This window comes from Lepisosteus platostomus, chromosome 2, assembly GCF_059453375.1.
Source record: "Lepisosteus platostomus isolate fLepPlt1 chromosome 2, fLepPlt1.hap1, whole genome shotgun sequence".
Lineage (NCBI taxonomy): Eukaryota > Metazoa > Chordata > Actinopteri > Semionotiformes > Lepisosteidae > Lepisosteus > Lepisosteus platostomus.
This window is the reverse complement of record NC_142612.1, coordinates 1,389,984-1,405,925: the sequence shown is the minus strand read 5'-3', so window position 1 is coordinate 1,405,925 and position 15,942 is coordinate 1,389,984. Positions and strand designations below refer to the sequence as shown.

General features: G+C 35.2%; 1 long non-coding RNA gene across 1 annotated transcript; it reads left to right on the top strand.

Moving 5' to 3' along the window:
* Positions 1 to 13,118, top strand: LOC148675644 (uncharacterized). Its single transcript, XR_015940843.1, has 4 exons — positions 1 to 81; positions 10,945 to 11,078; positions 12,525 to 12,608; positions 12,931 to 13,118. It is a non-coding gene; the product is annotated as an uncharacterized LOC148675644 (long non-coding RNA).
* The last annotated feature ends 2,824 nt before the right edge of the window (positions 13,119 to 15,942 follow it).

The following is a 15,942-nucleotide window of genomic DNA, read 5'->3' as shown; positions in this document are numbered from 1 at the left end:
AGCCCTGGAACAGGCACTACTAAGCCAGCCCCTGTTGCCATGGTTTGGGTCCTACAGGCTGCGGGAGAAACCATTTTGCCGGTGAGCAACAAAACAAGACGATTATTAGAAACACATGGGTTAAGCACCAATTTAGCCATAGTCAGTTAGTCCATTTCACTAATAAAACCAAGGAAACAGGTGTTTGGTTTGTGTTAATATTTAATTTTGATCTTACGTGAACAACCTTACTTTATTCTATATGTGCATCCCTAAAGCAATCAAGCAAAGCTGTCCCCGGGATCCAGACTAGTTCAAGTTTGTGTTTGAATCTGGTTTTATCAATTTGTTTAGATGGTGAAGTGCTTGCGTCCAGTATGTGTACTGTATGTGTGTGTACGTGTGGATACCTCACCAGTGCCAGCTGACCTGGAAACGGAGTCTCCTGTCACAGTTATCCAGCTCAGATTTTGGGCATTCTCTATTTTGGTAACACTATTTGTTACTATCTATACATTTAATAACCCTGTTGCCAATTGTTTTTTTCCCGTTGTTGTTTTACCATTAATTAACAATGATATCTTATGGGACATCTTTTTAGGAAGGCTTCAATGTATAGAAGGAAACTTAGAATGGACAAAATTATTTCATTAAGCTTATAGTTATAGTGAACTATTGTTGACAGACAACTGGTTTTCTATCCATTCATGTTCTTCTGTGGGTTATCTTGTTGAATAGAGGGGTTGTTTGTGTTAGTGCAACTACAGTTTCTCACAGTTTAAATATTATCTCATCATTAGAAATTTGTTCAAACTGGCATTGCTCCTATTCAACCAAGTTTATCACATCTGATATTCTTCAGGGCTTGTTCTTGGTGCCATTTTTTATCTATATACTTGGTTTGCAATTGTCATTTTTGGATTAGGGGGCCAGTCTTTACATCTTTAGAATATGTAAATTTTGCTTTACTAACTTTTTAGATTTCTTTAAAGCAGTGGCAGTGAGTGATGCAAACAGAATGTAATATTGTATGTTTAGATTTTCAGAAACAACACAACAAAGAAACATTTTGATAAAAATCAACAAAGATCTGAGAAATTGGCTTCCAGTGTTGGGCATTAATGGAAAATGCAAGTATTTGGATTATGAACTGTATATTGGAGAGAACACAGAGAGTGCATCTCAGGTTGTAGTGATGTAAGTTGCAGAGTAAGACAGCGACCTGGATATGAATACCACTGGTCTTCCTGTTTTATATCAATGATTTACATTCTGGTATAATTAGCAAGCCAGTCAAGTTTACAGATGACCCCAAATATAAGGAATAGCAAACAGTGTAAACATTTAGGTAGAATTAAAGACTGCAAACATTTATTTTTACCTTGAATTTCTACAAATTATATCACTCCAATGTAAGCTTAGTATAAATAGTATATTACGCATCTATCGTATGTATTTATTTTAAAATGGGAATTGCTCATGTATTTTATTACATAACTGACACAAACAAAATCACTGGGGTTTTTTGAAGCCTGCTTTTTGCAACTTGCTCATGGTGAACTTCTAAAGGTATTTTTTTGTTGGCCTCAAAGGATAAAAATACATGTCATTAAATCACATTTCTTGTCATAGGATATGTGGAGCAATGGTATTTTTTAATCTCAGTAGTAATTTCAGCATCAATCATTCCAGTAAGGATATAAAATATAAGGACATTATTATCTTTGCATCTAGCCCGCTAGCTCCTTGACATTGAGCATACTGTAGGTCCAGAAGATATGAAGGTGTTTCTTATGACTTTGTGATATCCTTTTAAGCCTGACACTTTTATTGCCCCCAAGTGTTTGTCCTGTCACTATCTCTGTCCCATATTACTGTATATAAATTGTATATACAGTACTTTCATTTTCAAATAAAAGGATCTTGTAGTTGTTTTTATTCTCTATACTATACTCATCCTTTAGTCTTCAGTCTCTTGAGCAGGGACAGGATTGGGTTGTCAGTTCCACAATGAAAGTATATCTTAGTAATAGCATACTATTTTAAAGACTAACAAATGTAAACAGAAGGACTGTATAGAGCACAGGCAGTACCCTTGTCCAAGATGTTCATGTAATGATTTCAAGGCTGTTGGTCATCTAGTATCAGATAGAAAGAATAAACCGTACTTGTCTTCATTTTTAGGGAAATTACTAAGTGATTCTATAAGAAATGAATGATATTAAAAGCTGCATTTTAATCGTCAACTTATATTTGATTCCACAAGAAATTGACACATATGCACACATATGCATAGGTTTTAATGTTATTGTGTAAATAAAAAGTTTGTGGTTGGAAATTACCTTATGATTATGGGTAGAGCTTTTTCAGAGATCACAAATAAGTAAATGGAACTTAAAGGGGAAATCTGATGCAAAATGAAAATCAGATATAAACTATAAAAAATACAGTTCAGAATGTATCGTGATATTGTAGGATAATTGTATGTTTCAAAACATCCCTGGAATGACACATTGCCAATCTCAAAATCTCAGTCCTTTCAGTGCAGCTTCCAAAAAAGATGTTTCAGCCAAAAGATTCAAGAACCTCCCTCTAATAAAAAATACATTTTTCAACTTTGAGGTGATTGTCTGCAGCTGACAGGAATCAAACCTTGGCATTAAAGGATGAAAGCAGCTTGTTCCTCATAAGCGTCCCAGCAACATGAAGAATAACCTGCAGGACAACAGGGAAGGGAAAGACAACATTCCAGATGAAACCAGATTCCATAAGAGAGCAACTTGCCATGCACCGGAATCAAATTAAATTCTCTAATCTCACAACAAATAACAACATCTAAGAATCAGATGCTATGCAAATGTTTGAGTATTGAAGTATAAGTTTCGGCTTAACCCACTTGGCTAAGGGGTAGACTGATTGGTCAAGGAGGAGATAACCTTAGAGTTAACCGAGAGGGAGCTGCAAAAGTGGAGATGCTGATATATATACTGTATAGAGAGTGATATACTGTAGATATACTGTATACAGAGATGGATACTGTAGGGTCTCAAAATGTGCACATTTAACTGTCACAAAATTCGTTTATTCACAAAATTTGGTCTGGCTGATTTGATCTTGTACAACATGGAAGAGAAGAGCAGGGGGAAACCGAGCCAAAGGCTGGAGCAAATTTCAGCTTATTGGCAGAACAGACCAGGACCATGAATCTAGGTAGTGAGTGAGGCTCTCTAGGTAATCACTATCCAGCATCCACACCTCAACGTGATCTTGTTTTTATAATACAACGAACGTGCCCAGTTGTGTCAGCGGTATGGGGAATGACTGACTGGAGACGACTTTACAGGCTTGCTGACAGTTTTGTTGCCCCTTTCATTACAGTGGGGTGTGTTAATCACGGAGCAGAGTATTTCCCATAAAAAGGAGAGAGAAAGTACAGACGTCCACTGGATGCAGATGAGGGATTCTTGTTATTTACTGTAGATGATTGAGTCTGTGATTACTGCAGTTTGTTTCAGTTGGTTAATATTATTTAAATTAACTTAAAGCTAATGCATTAGTATTTTACTTATCATATAAGGAAAGGTTACTTATGCCTTTTAACCATACATATAGTATATTATATTCTCTGCACTGAAACCTGATGAATGTGAAGTCAATAATGACTATGACTCAGAGCAGCTGGGGGAAACTGGCCTGTTATACCTCCCGAGCTTCAGTTAAGAACTGTCAGAAAATTTGTGTCTCATGCATCTTTGGGACAATATTTATTCTAAGGAACAATGTCTTCAAAGGCAGCTTAAAACCCCTAGCAAAGTTTGAATAGGAACTCGCGAGACCATGGAATGCTCTGCCACTTGATTGGATTTAAACGTTTCACTGAAGTCAGTGAGGTGTTGGTGGAGTGAGAGCTGCTGCCAGTATTCAAACTGAATGTCTAAACCAGAGAAAGAAAGAAATTGTTCGGAAATGAGCAGGATTTTGTAACATTAAAGGATTATGAGCTCCTCTCTCTCATGCTTTACCCTGTTATGCACATTGTTTCTTGTGCAGGAAAGTACAGTATATGGACTGTATACTATGTACAGTCCATATATTGTACATAAACATGTCAAGAATGTACCTGGAAAAATGTTATTTTACTCTTACTTCATCTAAAAAACATCTCCATCTTTAGTTTCTCCTAAAGAATGGTGAAGAAAATTATTTTGTGCATTACCTGCATTCTCAAACCTTGGATACCTGCAGGACATTCTTATGTCAGACTGCTTGTAAAGCTTGTAAAAACTATGTCTTTAAGAACTACGAAACAAGTATTGATCCAAGGGTAAAAGATGCACACACTCCAGAAGGCAAAGTCACAGTTTGTTTTAATATAAAAGCAAGTCAACCTGAAACACATTGGCATAATGATTTAGCACTCTTTCTTTATAATACCAGTGAATTGAAATCCCTTTATAACCTGCAGCCTTTTATTCCTCATTCTAGAAGCTCATTTTCCTTGTAAAATTATTGGATGTTTTTTACGAGTAGGAGGAACTATGAAATTTTTAGACCTTGAAGAATTTCAAAATGAGTAACCATCAGGACAAGGGCAGCTAGGTCACACCTCATTTTCCAAAACAATTTAACCACATCAGTATCTTTGACCTGAAACAGGGAAGGTGTCAGTGTTACTTTGGAAACAAACCAAAAGTATCCAATATACTGAATTATGGTGACAAGACCAAGATGGAATAGTAAGTTGAAAACTATTAAAGACAAAAAAAAGAAGCGCTGTTTGAAATCCTGCAGTCGGCTGTTGTTTAGAAACTCTTTGTAAACCAACAGCTGACTTTTTTTTCTACTGTGGCAGGATGTGACATGGTAGGACTGTAACAAACATGGCTCTGCCAGTAGAGGCTGCCAAAAATCCCTCAAAAATACATACAGTTTCATCGGGAGGTGCAATACTGACTGATTAATCATTTGAAAAGGGTTCATGTTTGGGTGTGTGTATATAAGGGTGTCTCACCCAGACATTTGAGAATGAGGAGAGTTTTGCTTTAGTTCGTTTTGCAGCATATAACAACGGTTTACAATTTTTAAAGCTATTTTTATGTTCTTTTGTGAAGTTAAAAAATATTTTTTTTAAAGGTTTGGAAGCCTCCTTAGTGTTTGTATGTGCGAATGGCCTTGAGGTATCGGTGCGACATGGTGGATATTTCTTCCTGTTTACATAATGCAAATTATACCGTTACAATTAATTTCACTCATAACTAATAAAGTTCTCTTAATCCTTTAATTCTCCTTGAACACGTCTACAGTGTTTGTATTGATTGAACTCTAGATTAAGCAGTTTACTAAGAATGTAATGTATATATCTTAACTAATTACGTATAGTAATTTCCTGTAATTACTGTATAGGAAACCTATAGAAAAATGTAAGTTTGCTTTACATATCACACCATATTACTTTAGATATTATGCCATATTACAGAATTATACTGTGCATAAATAGATCTCTAGATATACTGTAGATGCAGATACAAAACATGAGGTTTGCTCAAGTACAGTATCTAGAATAAATTAAATCTAGAATTAGTAAAACTAGAATTTCCATATCTTCAGGTATGTTTTGCAGATTGTATATACAGTACCTGGATTGGTAGAATAGGTGTCAAAGTTTAGGTTCTGACTAAGGTCCACATCAATAATTCCATTATTATCTTTTCTATCTTAATTTGATTAACATGTTTTTCGTTTTGAACGTTTGTTGACTAAAACTCATGGTAAATATAACTTTGTTTAAAAGATTCTCACATCTAATTGAAAGCTAAGAATGAGAAAAAAGAGGAATCTGAGTAAAAATGCCCACTGCAGCTGTACTGTGAATGATACATCCTCTCCCGTCTTTCCCCTTCTCTTTATGTGGCACTTGTAGGTTAGCAGTTCCCACTTAGCAGCGGGAATTTTAAAAAGCATATTCAAATATGTATTTATGATTTCACTACATATAAACAGACTGACCTCATTTAATTTGTCTTGGCATTTATACTATGTTTCAATGTTACAAGTATCCAACAACTACAATGCTACAATCTTTAATTACAAAAAATAAAACAAGATCATTGCTTTTCAACATGATGACTATGGAAAACCAATTGGACATGAGTACAAATAGAAAATGAGGAGGCTGGAGCCTTTTTCAGGTATATCAGAAAATAGATGTCATAAATGATCAAAGGACACCCCCTGTTGCCTGAATAGTATTGTGTTAGTAGTATTGTTATGTTTCAGAATGTAAATTAAGATGATTATAATGTATTAGTCAATAATGTTAACATTGTAGTATTGATGTATTTTAAACAGGTCTGGTACTTGTATTTTAACATCGCCCATGCAGTATGTCAGGATGGACCTCTGTTAATAGAGGGAACCTGCAGAATGAAACACAGCTGCTCTGAAAGAGTAATTAGTACTCAGAGGGAGTTAAATTCCACATAAGGAAAAGAAGCTATCGGGGAAGGCTCTGCATGGAATTTGACCTCGGCTAACCCAGTGTGACAGTAGTGAGCTAGCTGAGCAAATCCCATTCTCCTTCAAGGGAGCGAAAAGGCACTCCTCCACCAGATGGCCAGTCATTAGTTCCCCCACATTTATAAGCCACAGTGGCATGAAGATGTACAGAGCACAGAGATACAGACATGAACATACTCACACGAGGGCCAGTGTTCCCAGCAGCCAATTAACCTGCCAGTATCTTTGAACTGTGGTATGAAACCCATGCAAACACAGGGAGGGCATACACTCTCCATGCAGACAGCACCCCAGGTCCTGAAATGAACAAAGGACCCAGAGTTGTGAGGCACCAATGCTAACTGCTGCTCCACAGTGCTGCCTTTACTTGCACATATGGGAGTTAAAATATCCATCACCTGTATGCAATTTACATGACAGCACTCCTTGAGTGACAGGCTGCTGCCTGTGAGTGTGGTGGAGATAAGCAGCACTTGTCTGCTGGAAGGTTGATCTGTCCTTTTTTCCCACACGTGATCCACCTGCTCCTGCATTGATGGTCATCTGGTTGAATGAAATCCTGAATCACTCTCATGAAAGACTGATAGCTCCAGAGGAATTGTGCTGGCAGTGTCTCTTGAGCTGGGATTTGATTTAGATGTCAGTTCCACAATGAAAGTGCATCTTAATAGTATCCCATTTTAAATACTGACAACAGTTAACAGCAGGACTGTACAGAGCACAGGCGATGTCCTTGTCCAAGACACACATATTGCCATTTCAAGGATGTAAGTCATTTAGTACCAGATACAGTACAAAGAATAAGCTGTACTTGCCTCCTAAATTGCACAGTATTTTTAGTAAATTTTCATTTCATGTATATAAAGAAAACTATCTTAGTAAAAAAATAAAAACCCTGTTTTAATCTTAAATTTATTTTTTTTATTTACAAAAGAAACATACACTTCATAAAGAAGATGGAATGTCTTCGATAGTTATTTTTTATCAGTATCATGTAAATAAAAACTGTACAAACTGTAATACATGTATGTTTGTGAACACAGATAGATTTTTTTAGAGACCTAATATAATTTGATCGAGCTTAAGAGGGAAATCTGATGCAAAATGAAAATCAAATATAAACTATACTGAATGCAGTCCAGAATCTTTCATGATGCTCTGCGCTAAATGTTTATTTCAAACCATCTCCAAAATGACACACTGCTAATCATAAAAAAGGTAAGTCCTTTCAGTACAGTTTCCAAAGCCACAGAAGATGCCTTCCTCTAACAAAATAAGCTTTTCTACAACTTTGAGGTGATTGTGTGGTTGCCCAGTACAGAGAGAAATCAAAGCATGGTAGGACCGTACACAGCACTGACTACAGACATATCCTGGATTCAGTCCGTTATTAACTTGGAATTAATATCCTGCTGAAGAGTACTGCTTCCTGTATGAACTATTCACAGAAGATTATGAGCAAAGTATTAATGTACTGCTAAACAAAAATTTGGAAGGAGCTTTACTTATAATCCTGCACTTCCACATATCAATATTTTGCCTGGTTAACCCGATGTGTGTACATTCCCCACAATTTCACCCTTGCTGCAGCCTCCCTGGCTCATTCCTCTCAGTGAGAGGGTTTTGACCTGATGACCAGGGCTGTCATCTCCTCAGCCAGACTAATTAACTTAAAGTGTAAAAATAAAGTACACTATCCCTTTATATTCATGTTGTCACATTAATTACAGTTTGACTTAACATCTGAATTCTGTAAGTTCACAAGGTAAGTTTTTTTTATGTTGAAGAAGTTCGAGTAGGTACTGTAGTTGCATCAGCATGCTTAAACCGCAAAGGAGCAAGTAAAGGTTTATTCCATGCTCAAAAGAGAAGAAAATAAACACAATGTTTTGTCTGTGGAGCCTTCTTCAGTTTTTTTATGTTGCTATTTTTTTTTGTATTGCAGCAACTGTTCATAGAACCGGAACAATAGTGCATGCATCTCAGTGAATTTTGCAGTGAATTTTGAATCACAAATAAAAACAATCATTAAATATTTTAATTTGGAAAAAAAATGTAACAAGCACACCTGGCACCAATTAACTCGAAATGATTCAATCTTCACGCCACAGCTTTTCCCCGCAACTATTTAAACCCTCTGCTCACTGCTACCAGTGCTCGGTATTAGGACTTCATCTGCCTCCTGAGCCTCAAACCTGCCCCGCCCCGCCCCGCCCCGCCCCGCCCCGCCCTGCCCTCCTTTCCTGACACCCTCTCTACGTCTGGATCCCCTCACCTACAACTCTTTGGTTTTAGATTCCTCGCGACCTCGCTCGTCTCGCCCCTCTCGGATTTGTTTGCCCGACTACGTTCTGACTACCTCCTAGTTCTATCTCCTGTCTTGTATGCCTTAGCTGTCAGACCGCATCTCGAGACCTGCACGTGGTTTTATTAATAGCCCGTCACTAACAAAAATGACTGTTACAGATTCATAAAGATAGTTTTACAGACAAATTCATATACTTTTACATTTGAATTGTTTAGCAGTGCTATAGTCTATAGGTTTATGTAAATTGTGGTATATTAATTAATTTAAGGGCCGGTCCTTTACATTTCAATTTTATTTCAATAGAAAATTAGTTAATGTTTTAAATTGGTTTCTTTTAGTTCCAGAAAATTAAGAGGATAAACTTTTGATTTTATTATTTTTCAAGGCTTGATTTGAGGGATGTTTCCATCCAAAATGTTTTGAATTGACTGTAGAATCATCAATCAGTTGGACTGCTTCTGAAATATTACAGCACAGCTCTGGATTGTAAACTGACTTGTTTAGGGAAAAAAAGACTTTCTCAGATTCAATTACAAATTACTTAGGTGAACATGGATCCATAAATTATTGTGTTTTTTATCTTTGTTGCTTTGAAGGTCTGTCTGCCAACAGTCTTGTTGTAGCGGTCATGCCACCCTGTTAGTTTAGCATCTGCCAGGGTTTATATATCATTTCTTTATTACATCTTCTACTTTAGCACTAAAAAAACAGATGTTGACTGTTAGCTAAAAAAACTGTTTTAAGATGCTATTGCAAAGTCTATAATAGCTATAGTTTGCATTTTTCCTGACTTAAAGGATTGGGGTGAGATTTAAAAAAAGATTAAACGTTTATACTACAGTGGCCATAAACCAAAGAACATGTGCAGCATAGAAAATTCAAATAATAAGAAATGAACATAATATGGGGCATACGAATATTTTTTTAAAAATTAAAAGGAACAAGTATTTAAATACAAAATCTATGTTAAAATTAAACATGTTAGTACTTTAATTAAGTTAATGAATGAAAATAATACATTTTCTCAACATTTCATAACCTTACAGTTAACCTGATCAAATCCACTGTGTAAGTCACACCGTAAGGTGTAAACAGCCAAACTGTCCAATCTCATGTTGCTGCTTCCTGTTAGTGAACTGTTATCACATCAGCTGTTAGTTGAGGGTGCTGCAGTAGCCCTGAAAATAAAAGTATGTACAGTATGTGTTAATCTTAGATCTTTTCCATTACACAATAAAAAAAAAAATGTTTTCAATCAAATGACAGTGGCTGAATTAAATAAAGCATATTTTGATGAATCATCATTTATTGCATTTGGTGAAATATTGGGTTTCAAAGTGGAGTAGCCCAAGCTGACTCTGTATTATGTTCATTTTATGTTATTTCTATACCCATTTGTTTCTGTTGTTTCATGATACTTACCTCTACACCATGCCCTTCTCTATTTGAAGTATTTGCCACCTTTGAATATCTTGAAAGAAAAGGTAGAAATAAAATACAACCTTTTGATATAAAAATCGTTACCCTGTTTGCCAGTGTCCTTGCTATTAAACAGATAATCCGTTTATCCTGTTATCAAAGTAGATGTTTGGGATTTTACAATCCCCAAAGAAAAAAGTAAAATGAAGAGTGATAGAATCTGCTGTGTACTGAACATTAAAAGAAACAGCATTCCACACATGTATATTTATGGAAAACAGCATATGGCTTTTTGATTGATTAAATGTTTTTGTGGCATTTTGATTAATTGATCATTCATGACTAACTGATACACTCAATTGACTGTTTTTTACAGGAACACTAAATCACCTCATTAGTGAGAGAGCTGATTGGGCAGAGGTGACAAGTTAATTTAACCAGCTGAATGTCAAGACTAGTCTAAATCAAAAATGAACATCACAGAAATGAACTGATACAACCAAGTCACCAAAAGAACAATGTCTTCATACCGTTTGTATGTTGGAAGCTGGACTAAGGCTAACACTCACTATCTAGAGAGTTCAGAGAAAAAAAAACTTAACATTGACAGTCAAATACAGCTGTCCCCCCCTTACACCTGAAGAAGGATTCACAGCGGAAATGTTGTGTTTTCTCTCTTCTCTTTTCAGCACGGAATAAACCTATTACTTGTTCCTTTGCAGACTACGCATGCTGGTGCAGCTCTACACCTCAAATACAGTCTTGCCAATGAGAAGCCACAATCCAGAAGACCATGAACCATGACACCTTACCCATTTCAAAGGAGAGGATCAGGTGTGATGAACTGGGCAGGAGTGTAAGTGTCTATGCGCTTCATACCTCAGACTGTAAAGTGTGAGTTTCAGACTCAGACTTCACAACTGTAGTGATTGATTGCAACCTGATTGATCCAAGCCTGGGTTTTCACTTGCTGCTCTTCCTGCTGGCTCATTCTGACACGACAACATTCCAGCAGGGAAAGACATATACAGATGATGCCCATGTATCATTTTCTGGGGATAGAGAAGTTATGACTAGGATGTCCTACTTGTCAGAACCCATTGAACGTATTTATTCTATGAGCTAGGATGATGAGTGGCATCAAGGACTCAGAGACCAGTGATCAGGCATCTACTTGCCTAGACTCAATAAGAGGGATTGGACAGAATCTCACACGGCATCATCTGCTGTACAGTACATACATTTTGTACCATATTCAATCTATAAATCTACATGGTACAAAGCATTCAGATATATGGGTAATATTGCTTCCAATAGTTTCTCCACACACTTATTTTCCTGATAATTACTTTTGAGAATTAGTTGTAATTATACAGTGATTATTTTCTTTTTTGATGCTCAAAATATATATATATACTGTAGGTTTTATATAGACACTGAACAGCAAGTTTTTTTTTCAAACCATAATTCATATGGAAATAAAAAAAATTAATATGCAAAGCATTCAGCTATTAAACTGATTTAATGAATAATCCATCACTATTATATTTTAACTTCCTATAACTTGTCAGCACTGTTGTCTAATTAACTACAGAGTCAAAGCTTTTAATTATTTTTAAATATAAGTATCCTCCAGAGGGAAACATCTGATCATTATTCAGATGGACTTTACTTTGAATGCTAAATCTAGATTACGTGATTTCAAGGTAGAATGTTTTTGCTGAGTGACAGAACGCATTCAATTCCTACACTGCCCGCCAGTAACAATTCTCTTTCTCTGAGTCTAGGAACATGGCATAAATAATAAAATGTGGTATAAAGTTTTCATGATTACATACAATTTGAATTAACATGCAGCAGAAATATTGGGTTGAAGAGACATGTAGTTACAAAGCAGTTTGTAATCCCCTCAGCAAAAAATGTTATTGCTTCTCTCAGTGATTAAAGTATGAGTTACTTTCAAATCATACTTTGTCAAGTATTACATTGAAGTCCTCCTTGCACTCACACTTAAGAAAACATGGATACCCGCATTAAAGCTGTAGTCTATTTTGATTTTTGGTATAACTGACAAATGTTGATCTTGTTCCAACACTGAAGCATCAAAACCTCAAATTATATTCCATTTATAACTGTTTCAGTCTTATGGAATGAAAATTACATCTTCTCTAATCTGTAATAGTCCTGTTTCCCATAAAAATCTACATTTACTACTGTACGATTTGTCTATTAGTAACTTCTGGTAGACCTTCACTTCCACAAAGGCTGTCAGTGAGGCTGTGTATCCCTCTCTCTCTCCAAGGTGAGGAATAGTACTCAACCATGGTTTTCATTCATCCTACATCTTTAAAAACACCGTGGTTTATATGGATAACTGAAGCCTGCTGTAAGTATGATTTGTACTAATATTAATCAACATAGATTTTTTTTCCTCTCGCAGTGGTAGGGTGGATCTGTTCTTGTGCAGAACAAAAGATAACAGATACCTTATATACAGTAGCACAAGAGTACAGTTTTCAGATTGCCAGTAATTTTCATAATAACAGGTCCATAGTAATCAGGTATTTACTTTGTACAGACAGGATTCTGATTCTGCTTAAATAGAATTTGCTGCTGGTTTTACAGACATTTTTTGCTCATCCTGATTTGGATATATGGTTTGTTTTGAATTTCAACCATCGCCAAACCAGTCTTTTATTTCTTGACAGAAGAAATGAAGGTGAAGGACATATCCAAGATGTCACCATAACCTACAACATTTATTATTAGATGTCTGCTTAAAATACCAATCCACTCCAGTGGTCTGATAAACCATCTTGTATTGTATTCATCTTGTCAGTGTACTGGATTTAATCGTATCTTGTGTTATTTAAATAAAATTTGGCAAGATAAAAAACTGATTCATTCTGAGTTAAAGAAATTCCCTGGGAACAAAATGGAATCTATTATAGTCCTTCTTTTGCAACTTTTACAGTAATTGCGCTACATCACCATGAAAAGAAAAAAAAACAATATTCATTATAATATACTGTATATTGTTTCTTTATGCCTCCTACAAAATAATGATTTTGACTTTAACAGAATCAGTCGGAATTTAGGTCCTGAAGCTCTAATTTTTTTCTTTCCAGAGACGACCAACATTTGCCTTCACCATAGTAAATCCACTTAATTGAAAGATAAGAGTTGACACTTTGATGGCCACCTTAACTAGAACCTAAGCAATTATGCTACTCTTTAATTAAATCAGAATTCTTCTGAATTGTTGAGGTACAGTACATTGCACAGTTTTCCTGATTGTAATCTTTGTACTCTGGGTACAAAGCAATTGATGCTGACATTATTTCAGTAAATAATCATTATTAAAAATGAGGAAAAGTAGTGTAAAACCCTAGAAGGAAAACATGATTTACTGGTTTAGCTTAAAATTTGGGCATACGTTTCCTTTCGTAACCTATGTAAGTGAATGTCTTGACAAGTCCGTAGAGATTGTTGGCAGTAAGGTATAAAAAGAGTTATAATAATTTTGCTGGGAAACACCTGTTGTACTGTTTATTAGTATTTAATACATTGTAATATTCTCATTCAAGTAAATTGTATTGCAGAGAAATAAACAAAAGAACCGTAGCACACAATATTTTGAATAATACGTGTATCTTTTCAGATGTACTGTACTGTAATGAAAACAGATAACAATCTACAACTAACAGCAGACTTTCTGAAAATGCCACTGGTGGAATCCAGCTATGAACATGTTGCTTTTGTATCTTTTCATGTTGTTATTCATAGTTTAATCTATTTAAAAATATATATAATTATATGGGTGAATCAGTTTTACCAAGATGACAGTACCATCCAGGTGGATGCTACACACAGATGGTGGTGTAGGGGAGTCCCCATTACCTGTAAAGCGCTTTGAGTGGAGTGTCCAGAAAAGCGCTATATAAGTGTAAGCAATTATTATTATTATTATAAGATTACAGTAGCACAAAAACAGCTCTTTGTCCTCACAGACATACTCTGATATTTACGTGCATCAGTGATTTGGCCATTCTTAGAGAAGTCATTATGCCAGCCACCATTGGAATGGACCACTAAATAAACTAAGGCACCAGGACAGGGTGCTACAAAAAGGGTAGAGAGAAGTGAGGGCCAAGAACAGAGGCATAATCATTATCAGAATAAGGGTTCTAACTCCTTATACTGTGGAATTCACAAATCTCTCCTGAGTTACATGAAGCATACCAATGCACTACAAGTGATCCTTGGTTAAAATCGGGAAATTGGTTCCCATTCCTTTGTGAGCATCCATTTAGAGATGGTCATTTGGTCCTGATTAGGATTAATGGTTAACAGATTTTAAATTAACTATCAGTGGTTAATTTATTATATTTATAAAAGCCTCTTATGTTTTTTGTCTTTCCATTTGTTTTCATGTAAGGTGTTCATAGATTTTACGAGCTGACTTGTGGGGATTTCCATGTCTGCATAAGTTAGGAAACTGGAACTCACAGACCTGTAACATTATTATTATTATTAGTAGTAGTAGTAGTAGTAGTAGTAGTAGTAGTAGTATCTGACTCTGAAGGACTTCAGAAAGATGACTGTAAAAACAATTATTGGATTAATGACGAAGTTAGTATGGAAAACCTGCATGACAGCCATGGTAAATCATTAAGAATTCTTGAAGAGAGAAATTCATACTTAATGTATCTATAGAAGAGCATAGTGATCTCTTTCTTTATTTAAGATCATTAATAATTATTATTTAAAACAATAAAATTCTTATTTTTATTATGCCCAAAATAATAAAGCAATAATTTAAACGTATTTTAATATAGACTGGGCTTTAGAATCAGCTATATATCACAATGAATCTTTGGTTTGGGATATACTGTAGGAAATAATGATTTGGAGTATATTAATAAAGAATTTATACTACTGAGCAATAGTCAGACTCCTTTATATCCTTGAATCGTATTTCTTTTAGACAGAGGGAAAAAACTCAACATAAAATCCAAGATCCCAAATGTTTTCCGCCCCTGCTGCTTCATAATACATTCATGAGAGCCTTGTTCTTAGTAAGACAATTCTGTTTTACGTATTGACAGAGAGAAATTTAAAGTATAAATCACTATCCCCAATCAAAAACTCATTTATTTCTTGGATTTCTCTTCAGTTTAGTGTAGTTTAATTAGTAATAACAGTTTAAAATGTGTGTGTAACACAGCAACTTTTCTACTTTCTTTTATCTATACAATAATTTGAAACAAATACACTAATGTTATATTTAAAAAATATGAAGTTTAAATAGTATATATATGACAAAATTGTATTTCAGAAAGAATATTTCTGGTTCTTCCATCTCAAATGCTGTTGTTTTTAGTCCATTCAGAGTTTGAACTGTAGCAGAGCTAATCAAAAGCAATAGGGTATTAACCTGCAGAGTATGTACAGTATGGAAATCTGATAGAAAAAGATGACTAAACCATGAATACGTCTATAATAACTGCTGAAAAATGCAATGAAAGATGCCCTGTGTAAAATTAGTAGAAAAAAGCAATATTTAAGTTTCAGTAGAAAATGTTTATAGGTAGAATCATGCAGCTAAAACCTTGGTTGGAAGATGATGTTCCCTAAACAATGGCCATATAAAATCTAATTATTATATAAAACTTGAATATATAAAAACTTAATGTACAATATACACATGCTGTATGTGT